The sequence below is a fragment of the Callorhinus ursinus genome, unplaced genomic scaffold (assembly GCF_003265705.2).
Source record: "Callorhinus ursinus isolate GAN/ISIS: 27379988/994484 unplaced genomic scaffold, GSC_fseal_2.0 scaffold8, whole genome shotgun sequence".
Taxonomy (NCBI): Eukaryota; Metazoa; Chordata; class Mammalia; order Carnivora; family Otariidae; genus Callorhinus; species Callorhinus ursinus.
This window is the reverse complement of record NW_027397070.1, coordinates 25,104,716-25,119,366: the sequence shown is the minus strand read 5'-3', so window position 1 is coordinate 25,119,366 and position 14,651 is coordinate 25,104,716. Positions and strand designations below refer to the sequence as shown.

General features: G+C 38.9%; 1 long non-coding RNA gene across 1 annotated transcript in view; it reads right to left on the bottom strand.

The window, feature by feature from the left end:
• LOC112822425 (uncharacterized) overlaps window positions 1–6,652 on the bottom strand; it is a 25,051-nt gene extending 18,399 nt beyond the window's left edge. The window contains exons 1-2 of the long non-coding RNA XR_003207707.2: window positions 6,225–6,652; window positions 4,177–4,240 (exon numbers count right to left, since the gene is read on the bottom strand). This is a non-coding gene — a long non-coding RNA (uncharacterized lncRNA). The remainder of the gene's footprint in view (window positions 1–4,176; window positions 4,241–6,224) is intronic.
• Window positions 6,653–14,651: the final 7,999 nt, after the last annotated feature.

Sequence of the window (14,651 nt, the reverse complement as noted above, 5' to 3'; positions counted from 1 at the left end):
CGCTTAATGACTGAGCCCCCCAGGCACCCCTAGCCTCAGATTTCTCCACGATGACATTCACTGTTAGAGAGTAAAGCACTATCTCCCAGAAAGAAAACACATGCTCCAAACTGTCATTCACTTCTAAAGGCAATCAGCAACTTTGAACATGCAAACACTCAGGGAATATTGTTCCCATGAGCTCTTTCTGAAGAAACTATCAGAGGGCAAATTTCAGTCAACCAAGACAAATGGAAAACCTAACAGCAGGGAGCTGCCTATGAGCATTGAATCTATTTAATTGTTGGACTTGAGCTAAAACAAAAATGGGAATTACAGTTCCAGAACCAAGTGCAAATGCTGTGACCTCTGACAAAGTGAAAACAATTTGAATAAGAAAGTTGAGAGAGGAATGAAGAAAAGGTAGGAAGTTAAAGAATTCTGATTTCTCTATTTTTTATACCTGGGGCCAAAAGTTTTCTTTAAACTGAGAAATTAATTAATGAGAATATAAGCATAATTAAGTTACAAAAAAAAGACAACACAATTTTTTTATAATGATATGATATGGACAATAGATAATATCACTAAAATTATGTGGTAAAAGAAAGGGAAGGGAGATAAAGAGGAAATAAAATAATCTCATCATTTTTCCTAGTAGAGAATTAATAAACATCAGCTAAAGAAATAGAGGATTCAGAATAATATCAACTATCCTTTTTAAAGTTTATTTAAGTAATCTCTATTCCCAAAACAGGACTCAAACTCGAGACCCCAGCAAGATCAAGAGTCGCACACTCTTCTGATTAAACCAACCAGGCACCCTGTATCAACCATCCTTAATAGACAACTCTTAGATCAAAAAATATCTGAACTATAACAGCAAGGAAACACTCCAAATCAGACCTTACGGGTACAACTAAAACAGGGGTCCCAGAGAGGCTCATAGCCTTAGGTAACAGTTATGTCTACATAAAAAGGAAAGAAAAAATGAAAACTTCAAGCTCTGACAACTGAATATGTTAGGTTTATTTATCCTTGTTTGTTTCTTTTCTAAGGAAAACAAAATAAAGCAATAAAGATAAAAGAAATTAATCAATTTAAAAACAGAGGAAAAAATAGAAATAAATCCCCAGAGCTGGTGCTTTTTTTTTTTTTCCACGCGATTACATTTTATCTTCCGAAAGGCATCCTCATTCCAGTTTGTTGCACAGATTACATGATCAAGGGGTTTAAAAAAAATGTTGATCGTGAAATCCCACGTTCATCTGCAAAAAGTCAAGCTATGCTGTTAGAGACAGCCAAGATGGTAAGAATACGAGTGTCCTTACGTCTATTGGATCTTGAGAATTACTGAGCAACACCCACAAGAAAAAGGCAAAACTCTACCCTCCTGAAAAGGTGTATCACTTTTTAGGAAACCAGGAGAGCTTCCAAAAGCCTCAACATCTGTGATTGTGTTAATAACCCTGACAAATGTCTCCTCCACAAACTGTGCTAAGTCAGCTAGGAGTCAACAGACCGGTGTCGGCAGGTAAAACACACCCCCGTTGCTATTTACGAGGGCATCTGGAGGTCCCAAGCTGCAGCCCCAGAGGCTCTTCCCTTTGTGTTCATACAGTACACAGACACCGAGGAAGAGACCTTGCTACCAGTACTACTTAAAGCAGGCACACTTAATACTGCAAGTCATTTTTAACAAAGAATGTCCCAACATTCAGTCTTTAAATGTGTGTGACAAAGCCAAGACACCCCACCAATCCAAAAACAAAACAAAACAAAAGGGCAAATAAAATCTTACCTAACAAATCAAGGGGGGAAAAAAGAGAGAACTCTTAAACATACAAAATAAATGAAACATAAGGAAAAATAGTCACGATACAGAAGAAATTAAAACATTCACAAAAGTTGACTTTTCTCAATCTTCCAAAGAAATTTGAAAAATCTTAATGATACAAATCCTTATCTAAGGAAGTATAATTTAACTAAACTTCCCAAGAAGAGACAGAAAATTTAAGCAGATCAACTATAGAGAAGAAACAGAAAAAGTGGTCAAACAGCTCTCCCACTCAAAAAGCACACATCCCAGATGGTCTCACTGGGAGTTCTACTAAACCAATGGCTCTCGATGGTGGCTGCACATTATAATCACCTGGGAAGCTTTTGAAACATCTGGGATTCCAGGCTGTCCCCCAACCAACTAAATTAGCATCTCTGGGGAGCGCCTGGGTGGCTCAGTGGATTAAGTGTCTGCCTTGGGCTCAGGTCATGATCCCAGGGTCCGGCTTGCGACCTGCTCCGCGGGGAGCCTGCTTCTCCCTCTCCCCCTGCTTGTGGTCTCTCTCGCTACCTCTCTCTCTCTCAAATAAATAAATAAAATCTTTAAAAAAATTTGGTTTAGAAATTAGCATCTCTGGGAGGTATCTGTAACTTTTAAGCTCCCCAGGTGATTCCAGCATGCAGTCAAGGTTGAGAACTACAATATCAAATTGTCAAAGACATTTATGATGCTATTTAAACTGCTCCTTTGTGTAGAAAATGAAGGAAATTATTAATTGTTTATAATTTACAAAGTAGGGGCACCTGGGTGGCTCAGTTGGTTGGGCGACTGCCTTCGGCTCAGATCATGGTTCCAGGGTCCTGGGATCGAGCCCCGCATCGGGCTCCCTGCTCAGCGGGAAGCCTGCTTCTCCCTCTCCCACTCCCCCTGCTTGTGTTCCCTCTCTCACTGTCTCTCTCTCTGTCAATTAAATAAATAAATAGTCTTTAAAAAATAACAATAATAATTTACAAAGTAAATTCTTTGTAATATTACTATTAACAGTATTGCCTTGTATGTTAATTGATGATTATAATTATTTATATTAAATATAATTAATAATTAACTTATAATAATATTAGTAGTAGTGTTATTTTGTAATAATACCAATGACTACAACACTGACACAAAAATATGATAAAGATAGCACCAAAAAAACCACTACAGACCAATAGCACTAATGATCATCAATGCCAGAAAGCCTATATTGACTGTCAGCAAACAGAATCCAACAGCACATTAAAATAATGATACACCATTAGGTTTCTTCTAGGAATGTCGGTTTGTCTTAATGTTAGAAAATCTCTTTATGTGGGGCACCTGGGTGCCATAGTCAGTTGGGCCCGACTCTTGATTTTGGCTCAGGCCATGATCTCAGGGTCATGAGAGTCTACTACTACTCACCCTCTCCTACCCTGCCCACCCCCCGACTCCTGCATGCTCGTGTGCACTCTCTCTCGCTTGCTCGCTCTCTCAAATAGATAAATCTTTATTTTCTTATTTTTAAAATATTTTATTTATCCATTTGACACAGAGAGAGCACACACGAGCGGGGGAAGGGGCAGAGTGAGAGGGAGAAGCAGGCTCTCCACTGAGCAGGGAGCCTGACACGGGGCTTGATCCCAGGACCCCGGGGTCATGACCTGAGGCAAAGGCAGAGGCTTAACCGACTGAGCCACCTAGGCGCCCCTCAAATAGATCAATCTTTTTTTAAAAAAGGAAAATCTTTTAATGTAACTTCCATAATAGATCTAGGGGGAAAAATCATATATATAGTCAGATCTATAGATGCTATTAAAAGATTTGATAAAAATACAAGACCATCTTTTGATTAAAAACTCTCACTAAAATAGGAGTAGATGGATACTTCCTTAATGTAATAAAAATGACCTCTCACCCAATCCCAAAGCTGCATAATGGGGACACACTGGCTCTTCTCTCCACTCAGGATCTTTATTCCTGCTGTGTTCTCATTAAACACTTTGCTCCCAGATCTTCCCAAGGCTGATTCCTCCTCCATGTTTGGGTCTCAGTTCCTCTGAAGGGCTTCCCATGACCATTCAATGGAAGTAGTTCACTTTTCCAAAATTTCCATTTGTTCATTTTCTTATTCACTGTCTTCCCTCATTAAATTATAAACTCTAGATAAGCAGGATTTGGCCTGCTCTAGCACTCAATAGAGGATAGTGACAGAGAGAGAAAAAGAGAAACTATCCTTCTGGGATGCTAAACCCAGAGCATAGGCTATGGTGAGCAAAACAAAGGCCTATTTACAAAAAATAAAATACCTGTGGTTTGTGAGGGTTTTTTTTTTTTTAATATTTAAAATCAGACAAGGCGGTATCTACAGTTTAAAGGATTTCTTTATTATGTATTACCTCTCCATCACTCAAGGGTTCTTCTTTGGCTAAGTCCACCTGCTTTGAAGAATAGGATTTTCACCTGGAAGCAGACATAACAGGAGTTTAAGTTTGATTGACTTAATTTTTTTTTAAGATTTTATTTCTTTTTTAGAGAGAGAGAGTTCATGGGGAGAGGGGAAGAGTGAGGAAGGGGAAGAGGGGGAGAGAGAGGGAGAGAATCTCAAGCAGACCCCACACTCAGCATGGAGCCTGACCTGGGGCTCACTCTCATGACCCCAAGATCATAACCTGAGCCAAAACCAAGAGTCCAACACTTACCCAACTGAGCCACCCAGACACAGCTTAAATTTGATTTAGGAAAGAGTCTGCCTGACTCACACCATCATCAGCCCAGTTCTTTTCTCCACCCTCCATACCCTCCCAGACCCAGTCAGGGGCCACCTCAGCCATCCCAACTGACTGATCTTTCTTTCTTTCTTTGCTGACTTTGGTGGGCGGTATGTGCTCAGTCAAAACTAAACCTCAGAGAGGAAACAAACTGGAATGGTTCTGGCTTAACTTGGCCTTTTCTGGGACAAAGATGTCCCACAACCCACACTCTTGACCTATCAGGCTACTGAATTCCAAACTAGTGAAGTTCAAAGAGGGCAACTAGCTGGTGAAATGTGTATTGACACCATTGACACTTTCACTCTCTGGGAGCTGAGTGTAGTCAAGAGACCAATGGTGAGCATAGGCAATAACAATCCTAGAAAGTGTAGAATTTCAAAACGTGACAAAGGGACTGTATCAACTTGACAAGTGTCTAGGAAGGAACTTACCCCTGGGATTTTTAGAGTCAGGGATTTTCCCTTGTATGCCTCCTCACCAAATTAAAATTAATCTGTACTTCAGTACAAAAACCTATAGGTTGAGTACCTTTAAGAAAATATGACAGTACTTGTAAGGGCTGTTCAGAAACTACAAATCAAAGTATCAGAGAAAAGTTTGGCTTTAGATATCTGGACTGGATGTTACTGGGAGACAAAGCTCACCCAAAACAAATACATCACTAACATACTTCCTTACACCCAGTACGGTATCCTCTAACACGCTAAGTGAATGATTCTTGCCTAATCTCATTGATTGATCCTGTTGTTTTTCTCCATCCTCTAATTATGAGCGCCCCCTTGGATCAGTTTTGCTCCCATCCCAGTCTTTCTTCTGGGGACAACTTATCCACATTCTGGCAGTGCATTGCACAAATATGGCTTGAGCACCAGCTCTAAGCCAGGACAAGACACCAGGACCCTCCAATACCACACTGTCCATGAGCCAGAGGAAAACGCTTGAGTAAGGACAGTACAATGTGATAAGCACTTAGTGCACATTACCATGGGAGAAAAAAGAAGGGTGTGACTGACATCTGAGGAGTCTTTGCAGAAGGAGATAGTAGTAAAAGACGACCAAAATGTTGAAAGATGGACAGGACAACTTGGGGCTAAGGGAACAGTAAGTGCAAAGGCATGGAATTATGACACAGCACAGCACTTTTGGAAAAGGACAAGAAGTCTGGCATGGAGGAACTTAGGGGGATTCAAGTGGGTGTAAGGAAGTGAAGCTGGAGATAAAGGGAGTGTTGTGGAGGGTCCTGCTAAGCCCTGGTAATAAGTTCTGATTTTATTCATTGTGTATTGAAAACCAGTAAAACGGGGTAAGCAAGAAAGAGACACAGTCATATTTGTATCTTAAAATGGTCCCAGTTTGGATGTTCTCCTGCAAAGACCTAAGCAAGTAAAGGCATTTTAATAATCCAGAAGAGAAGTCGTGGCAGCCTGACTTCCATGGAGAGGAGATGGGAGGAAAGATGGGAGAGGAGATGGAGAGGAAGGACGGATTCAACAGGCGGAATTGATCAGGTCTATGAACAAAAGGATACAGGGGGCAAAGAGAAGGACTGATTAAAGGCAGATTCAAAGTGTTTAGCAGAGTCAGCAAGTTGGATGTTGGTATCACTAAATGAAACAAAAAATATGAGGCAAATGTGAAAGAGATGAAGCAAAGGGAAAGAAGAAAAATGATACCTATTTGGATATGAGTTGGAAGAGTCCATTGGGATATCTGAAGGCAGAGGTCCCGTGAGCAGTTGAATATAAGAGTGTGGAGCTTAGAAATAAATGTGGGGGTTAAAGCCTTTAGCAAGTGACAGCTTCAACCTTGAAAGGAAATGAAATCATCCAGGAAATACAGAATGGAAAGTACCTACTTTTATCTAGATACTCACATTTTTCTCTAATACTTTACTCTCAGAAAATCTGTGTCCTCCGTCTTCGTTTACTTACCAGACCTCTCCATTTGGACACCCTACCATCACCTCAAACGTGAATGAATCTAATGATGTTATAGGTCAAAAGTGGTAGAATATTGGAATTACATGTGATTCAGTCTTAATAACTGGCATATCACAACGGCATCATCAAAGCAATTTCCTGGCTTCCTTACCTTCTGGTGCACCTTCTTATAATTCATATTGGCATATACTTCTCCTCCCCTTCTTCATGTATTATTCCCCTGCTCAAAACCCATCAGTGATGTCCTATTAATTATTACAGTCAATCTAAGCCCCACACTCAATTCTATCACTTCTCAACATTATTCTCCACCAAATAGGGCTAGGCTCCTCAATGAACCGTGAATCAACCCACAGTGTTCAATCAATTCTTGGTTCATGTTGTACCCCTAATTTTCGAGTTCCTCCTCTAAACTTATCCAAATCCTGTTGAACATTGAGGGCAGCATTTGTCAACTTTTTGACTATGATTACCTTCAGTAAAGCTAACTCAAAACCCATTCTCGACCCTTTTCATCCTTGTCCTCTTTTATGAGAGGCGTTGGAGAAGTTCAGTGCCCTTTTTCTGAGCCTCCTTTGGAACCAGGAGAGGCCACGTGGTGCTGCTCTCTTTTTCTCCCTACCTTAAAACTGGGTACAGGTGGGGCACCTGGGTGGCTCAGTCGGTAAAGTGTCTGCCTTCGGCTCAGGTCATGATCCCAGGGTCCTGGGATAGAGCCTCATGTTGAGCTCCCTGCTCAGCGGGGAGTCTGCTTCTCCCTCTGCCCCTCCCCCTGCTCATGCTCTTCCACACACTCTTCTCTCTCTCTCTCAAATAAATGAAGAAAATCTTTAAAAAAAAAAATAGGGCACAGGTATCTAGAGCTGCAGGAGCCATCATGGGATGATCAGTCAACAAGTCAGCACACGAAGGATTACAGGTGGTGAAACACAGATTCCTGGGTCCTTGATTCTATCCCTAGGCTAGGCCAGGCCAGGACTGCCTACCTCTAGGCTTAAACTATGGGAGAAAATAAGCCCCGAATTGTTTAGGCTACAGTTGCCTGTCTTGTTTGTTTGTTGTTTGCTATTGCAGAAGATATTGCAAATTTATATACACAGCATGCTCACAGTATATATTTTCAAACAGTAGCATACTCTAATAGCCAATAAATTTGTGTGCGTCTTTATGCACAAAAATTAACATTCACCTGATAGTTCAAACAGGTATCTAATAAAAAGCCCTCAAAGATATGTAACTTCTATTCCACCAATGATGGCTTTTTGTAGCAGCTACTGTCTCTGAAGGTCACAGAATCTAAGAGAGGCAACAATTTAACCCTTAATTTGTATTAAAGAGTTTCAGTTCTTCAATAGCAATACGTTTAGTTATTCTATAAGCATTTAGTTCCCTTTTATTGCAACTGCAAAGGGAGTTCTAAATTTTCAGATTTTTATATTTTAACCTTCTGCATTCCCTCTAAAAAGAGATGGGCAAACCCTCAGAACAGGGTACTGCTGAGTCCTCTGTCCTGATGTGGACAGACGGCCATTCCATGCCATGGGAGACTTCCTCCAAGATGGCCTCCTGTGTCCGCATCTCTCCATATTTCCAGTGTTTGATCTGCTCCCCTAAACATGGGCTAGATTAGTTGCCGGGTCATTTGATAACTTGATGTTTATCATTTTTAGGAACTGTCAAGCTGTTTTTCTAAAGTGGCTGCAGGGATGCCTGGGTGGCCCAGTTGGTTAAGCATCTGCCTTCAGCTCAGGTCATGATCCTAGGGTCCTGGAATCAAGTCCCATGTCGGGCTCCTTGCTCAGCAGGGAGCCTGTTTCCTCTGCCTGCCGCTCCCCCTGCTTGTGTTCTTTCTCTCTGACAAATAAATAAAATCTTTAAAAATAAAATAAAATAAGATAAAATAAAATAAAGTGGCTACAGAATTTTATAATCTTAAACTACTTTTAATCTATGGAACACATGCAGATTATTTAACCTGAGTTTTCCATCACTGATGGAACAGGATAATTCCAAAATTAAAGACTAACATTTATTGAGCACTTACATGCACCAGCACTGTTCTAGGTAATTTCTAAGATTTCCTTAATTTAATCCTCTGTGATAAGGATGTCAGATAAAATAAAGGACACTCAGTTAAATTTGAATTTCAGATAAAAAAAGAATAATTATGTACTATGCCATCTTTGCCCAAGGTCTCAGGTACCAGGATGGGAAACTAGGCCATTTGATTCTGGAACAACTGCTCTTAATTTTAAGTAAAGTCAAGCAGTTCTTATGAGACAAAATAAGTATGTAAAAGGATTTTGTACCCACAGTAGTAAATTTTCAATAAATGTTAGTTCTCTTCCAGGTATCTTCTTTCCCTGTCTTCCTTCTTCCCTCACTGCTCCTCAATCCTATTAGAATTAAATCAACCCTTTGGGTACCCATAGCACTTCGGGTGCCCATACCTCCTTTGTAGTAATATTCTGCAGGTCAGTGTCATTGTTGAATGATCATAATTCCTGAATTGAGACTTTAATGAAAAGTTATTTAAATATTAATTTACTATGCCAAGTTATGGTAAGGACATCCTTGGGGAAAGCTTTAAGAAATAAACAATTACTCTTTAAAGGCAGATCAGGGAAGTGAAAGTTCCTGTTCTCTCTAAATTTGACACTTGACTTCTAATTTTGTTCTTTAAAAATAAGTAATTAATGATCAAGAACATCAAGTTTGATTGAAACACTGAGTACATTAATTACATTCCTATATTATGAATGCCAGTTGTTTAAATATATCAATGGCAATTCTTTTTTCCAGAAATGGTTTTCTCAAATGCATTAGTCTAGAATTCGCCCCAACAAAATTTGCTGGGATTTTTTAAAAAGTAGATCTTCAGCTTTCTGCAGTTTTCAAGGTGCCTTTAATCAATCATTAAACACAAGAAAATCACACCTTTTTTCCTTCTACATCTCAATGCTGTGTACAACAGTTATATCCCTATGAGTAAGTAGTGCACACTTGTTTGCTCTCTGGAATTTATTCAATTATGTTTGTAACTCAGTATACATTCATTCTTAGAAAATTAATACAGTTCAGAGGAAGAAATGCTGGTACATCTCCATTATCATCCTAAGATAACAGAGAAAATGTTAATATATAAAGCTGGTTCCCATATCATAGTAGTCATTTTGGTTACTGCCTTTCTTGACCTAACTGCTCTCTTTCTCCAGCTGAAAATTATGTTGGCTGTGAGCCATGCCACAGCACCTCCTCCCTGAGGAGTGACTCAGATAATTAGACAAAAAGCATTTAAGCCTCTTCAGGATTTTTTCAGGCTTCCCTTTTGACATTCCTTCTTCTTAAACAACTATTCATTTTGTGTAGTTGAGAGGAAAAAACTACGACCATTCATAAATCAGTCATGTCTGTTCTCAATCATCATCTTCAAAAAGGTATGATCAACAAATAGATGGTTCTTCATCACCTTGAGAAAGTCTTTGTTCACTGAATATTTTTTTAATACACAGTGTAATTTTTAGAACTTTTTAAAAAAGATTTATTTATTTATTTTGGAGAGAGAGAGAGCGAGAGCAGGGAGAGGGGCAGAAGGAGAGGGAGAGAGAGAATCCTCAAGCAGACTCCCTGCTGAGCTTGGAGCCTGACACAGGACTCCATCTCAGAACCCTGAGACCATGACCTGAGCTGAAATCAAGAGTCGGTGGCTTAACCAACTGAGGCACCCAGCACTCCTAAAGCTTTTTTTTTTTTAGCTTTTTATTATGGATAATTTCAAACATACAAATGATGAATTCTCCATGTACCTATTCACTTGATTTGAACAATTGCAATTGTATAGATTTTCATCTGTAATCCCACTCCCAGATTATTTAATACAAATCCTAGTCATATAATTTCATCTTTAAATGTTTCAATGATACTAGCATAAATCTTGAATTTTATTTCTGCTTTAGTTTTTTTTTAATTATTAAACTAGAGGGGAAAAGAGAATAGGACTAACTTCTATCCATCGCTTCTCGGCCTTTTGGCTAAGATCAAGTGTAGAACTAACTTCTATCGAGTGCTTAACATGATAGAGACTTTCTCCTAAATTACTGCTTTTAATGATCAAACCCTGCAGGGCAGACATTACCATTCCCATCTTTAGAAAAGAAAAAAGATATAGAGGGGCGCCTGGGTGGCTCAGTCAGTTAAGCGTCTGCCTTCAGCTCAGGTCATGATCCCAGGGTCCTGCTCATTGGGCTCCCTGCTCAGCAGGGGGTCCGCTTCTCCTTCTTCCCTCCCCCCATTTGTACTCATGCTTTTGCTCAAATAAATAAATAAATAAATAAGAAAATAGATAAAGAGATAAATTTTGCAATGTCATTCAGCTATTGAGTAGAGGGGCTGGGATCCAAACCTAAGTCTGTCTTACTGGAAACCCTATGCTCTTTCCCCAAATCAACCCTATCTGGTAGGGAACTAAAATGGGATGAAAAGATAAGAAGAGTCTTATATGATACTTTGAGGAAAGGGGGATCTCTTCTACCTTCAGTCTTCCCTCTGACCTATGAATGGCATTCACAACATCATACATAGGATGTTTCCAGATCCTAATTTCTCTAATATTACTAATACCGGAATCCAGAATCCAAAAGTCACACAGTTTCTTAACTCACTGGATGCTCAGCAAAACAACATGGACTCTGAGGTGTACTAGTAGGCAACATACTTTAGGTTTTATTAGGACGGGACAGGCAGCAAGAAAAAGAAGAGAAAAGAAAGGAAAAGAAAAGGAAAGGAAAGAAAGGAAAGGAGAGAAAGCCTAGATATCACCAAAGGTATGAAAGGAGAAAAATTAACATGTCTAAGCATATGGAAACAATAGCCCTGACAACTTACTAATTAGGAAGATTAGTTACCCAGGATGTAATATAGAAATTTTGTTGTGCTAGTCTAAAATCTCCATTCAATGACACATCCCACAAATAATAAGAGTACCTATTCACATTTATTTCAATATTTTCTCCAAGATGCCACTAGCATATTATTACACAAAGTAGAAAAAAAAGAATAAAAATGTAGTGTTTTGTTCTAGATTTCAAGTTTGCCTTGATGAAAAAACAGGACTTAAGATTCCTAAAGTAGTTTTCTAAATACCAGGTTCTTATGTGAAATGCATTCACTACCTTAAATTAAGTATTATTCATGAATTGGAAAGAATAAAAAATGCAATCCAATCATATAAAAAGTTTAACTAACAAAGATAAACAACCACAAAAAGCTGAAAGTTTTCATATAATAGCACTAGTGTTTACTTCGAGATACCTATCTGTCTTCACTCTCAAACCTGATAATTACAGTTCAGATTTTTAAGGTTTCAAAAATAAGCCATAATGCAATGTGTTCATTTCAGTTATGGGCTCAAGGTTCTTAAGAAAAATTCGTGGCTTAGGAAAAAACTCAAGTGTATCAAATAGAAATATGATGTGTCAATAGCTACCCGCTTCCCAGGTTTGTCCTGTTAAATCCATAAGTGAGTCACCAGTTATTAACCTCAAAAATCTTGTTTTAAAAGCTGATTAAGAATCACGATTGGTTGGGGGCGCCTGGGTGGTTCAGTCAGTTAAGCATCTGACTCTTGATTTCAGCTCAGGTCATAATCTCAGGGTCCTGGTATCAAGCCCTCTGTTGAGCCCCCAGCCCCGTGTGGAGCTCAGGCTCTTTGCTCAGTGGAGAGTGTGCCTGAGATTCTTGCTCTCCCTTCCCTCTGCCCCTCCCCCGCCCTCATGAATAAATAAATCTTTTTAAAAAATCACTGTTGGTTGCCTAGAGCCAAATATATAACTACTGCTCTTAATATCCCTGTATTTCTACTAAATATTTGCTGAAAGAATGAATGAATCCCAAATTCTCATTACCTTTAAATTTCTAAAAAAAAAAAAATCTGTTTTCAATTTACTGATAGCAAGCAAGAAGATTTTTTAACAATTCAACATTAAGTTCTCAAAGTCAAAGCCTCAGAAAAAGGAAAGTTATGGTTCATAGCCACTGACTCATTTCCTTAGATGATTCAACCTCCTGGCTTTAACACCGCCTTGCTTTCCTCTCCCCCTTCAAATTTTAATTCCGTACTGGGGGGCAATGCACCGCGGACACTATAAAGCTAGCTTTCCTGTACTACCACATCATAATCTTTTAAATAAACTCTTTTTTCTATAAGCTTTTATACACTTTTGATATTGAAGTCCTACTACATAATTCAATTAACAGTGGATCAAACGTATACATGCTACGTGGATTTTTTCTAAATGTTATTGAAAACATTCAGGGATTTTTTTTTCCCACCTCTTAAAAATGAATAGTTAACTTGTCACTGGCACAAAGATGATTTCATTAAAATGTGTATTTTTCTGCTACCCTGCACAAACCTTTGAAAATAAGTCTGTGCTTCACTATGTTTTTCCATGTATTCTTTAAATATTTATATACCTCAAAGGTTGAGTTCTTTATGAATAAATTCATGAATTTACCTAATACAAAGTCCAGACCGACAAAGACAAATTAAGAGAATTAAACACAAATACACCAAAGGCATGTCTGCACATGTCCATAATTCCTGGCCAAATGCACAACAGAAACAGAGTACATCTGGCTCCTCCTCTCCAAGTAAAAGCAGCACAAGATCTAGCCAGCTAGCAAGGTTCAGAAATCATAGTAAATTGGTAACCCTATATTTAGTTAAATAGGGGCTAAGCTAATCGGCATGATGCTTACATATTAGAAATTCTTTTAAATTTCACTCCATGACTATGTGAGTGATAAATACAGGGAAATTTTGAGTCTCAAGTTATATCACTAACTTCTATGATTTACTGGACAAGTCATAGCCACCCTGGCTTACCTTCTACATTTGTGAGATAAGGATGCCACCATCTACATCCATAATTGAAGTAGGACTAGAATTACTTGCCCATGGTCGTTGTAGGCATTTCCAGGAGCAGAACCCTAGCTATGCAAAAAGAGCAGCTCTTAGGAATTAAGATCCACATTTTTCAAATGGATTCTTTTCCCAATTTTTCTTTACCTCTAGGAAATCGGTGGTAGGGAGCACATGTCCCTCATTTCCTACTCCACCCTCAACAATCAATACCTACCACACTTACCTGAACAATGTTTTGAAAATTAAATGACCCTCCTGTAGTAAAGTATCTTTATAAATATCTGCATACATCTTCCTCTGCCAATCACATCCTTAACATCTATTATCATCCTTTCATCGCCAGCTTTTTGGAAGACTTCCATTCGCAATTTCTCTACTACCTCCTGTCTCTTTCATTGTGAACTAGTTTCTGGCCACTTCACTCAAACTTATCTAAGGAAAGTCCTGATGACTTTCTAATGTCAGCTCAAAAGAATTCATGAACTTCAACCTTCTTGATCTCCTTGTAGGATATGACATCATTGATATTCTCTCCCATTTCTTCTTGGTCTTCTTTGTTAATACCCTCTTCTTCTAGCCACCCCTCAAACATTAGTGTCCCACCGAGAGGTGTTGCGTCCTCTGCCCTTTATTCTTCTCACTCCCAGGAAATCTCACTACCATCTGTGGTTTCAAAAACCATTTACAAGCTCTCTCGTAAACCTCTATCTGTAGACTAGATGTCTCCTGACCTCTCTACTGTGTATCTCCATGTAGATTTCCCTGCCATCGACACCTAAAATTTGCTGACAAAACTGGGCCTCCTCCCTTTAAACTTGCTCTTTTCCCTCTAATTTATGTCTTTATAAATAACCCTCATTAGTAGTCACTCATGCAGACTCATTCAATTGGCCAAAACTTGCTGATTCTGCCTCTAAAATAGGGTTTCCTGAAACTATAGTCCTTGGCATCCTTGTTCCATAGGATAGTTTTTAAAAAAATTATTAGGGTCCTGTGATCAAATGAGTTTGGGGAATGCTGGGCATTAAAGCAAGCCTTCTAAGAACCTTCAATATAATGCTAAGGTGACTTGTGACTTTCAAATGCAGATATAATATGAAGCATTTCCCAAATAGTCTGGAAGCCTTTTTCTGAGAGCGTATCTTTGGTGATCAGTGTTCTACAGAACATACTTTGCAAAATGCCATTCAAGTATTTCTCAGATGTGTTCTCCACTCTACCACCATGACTATTGC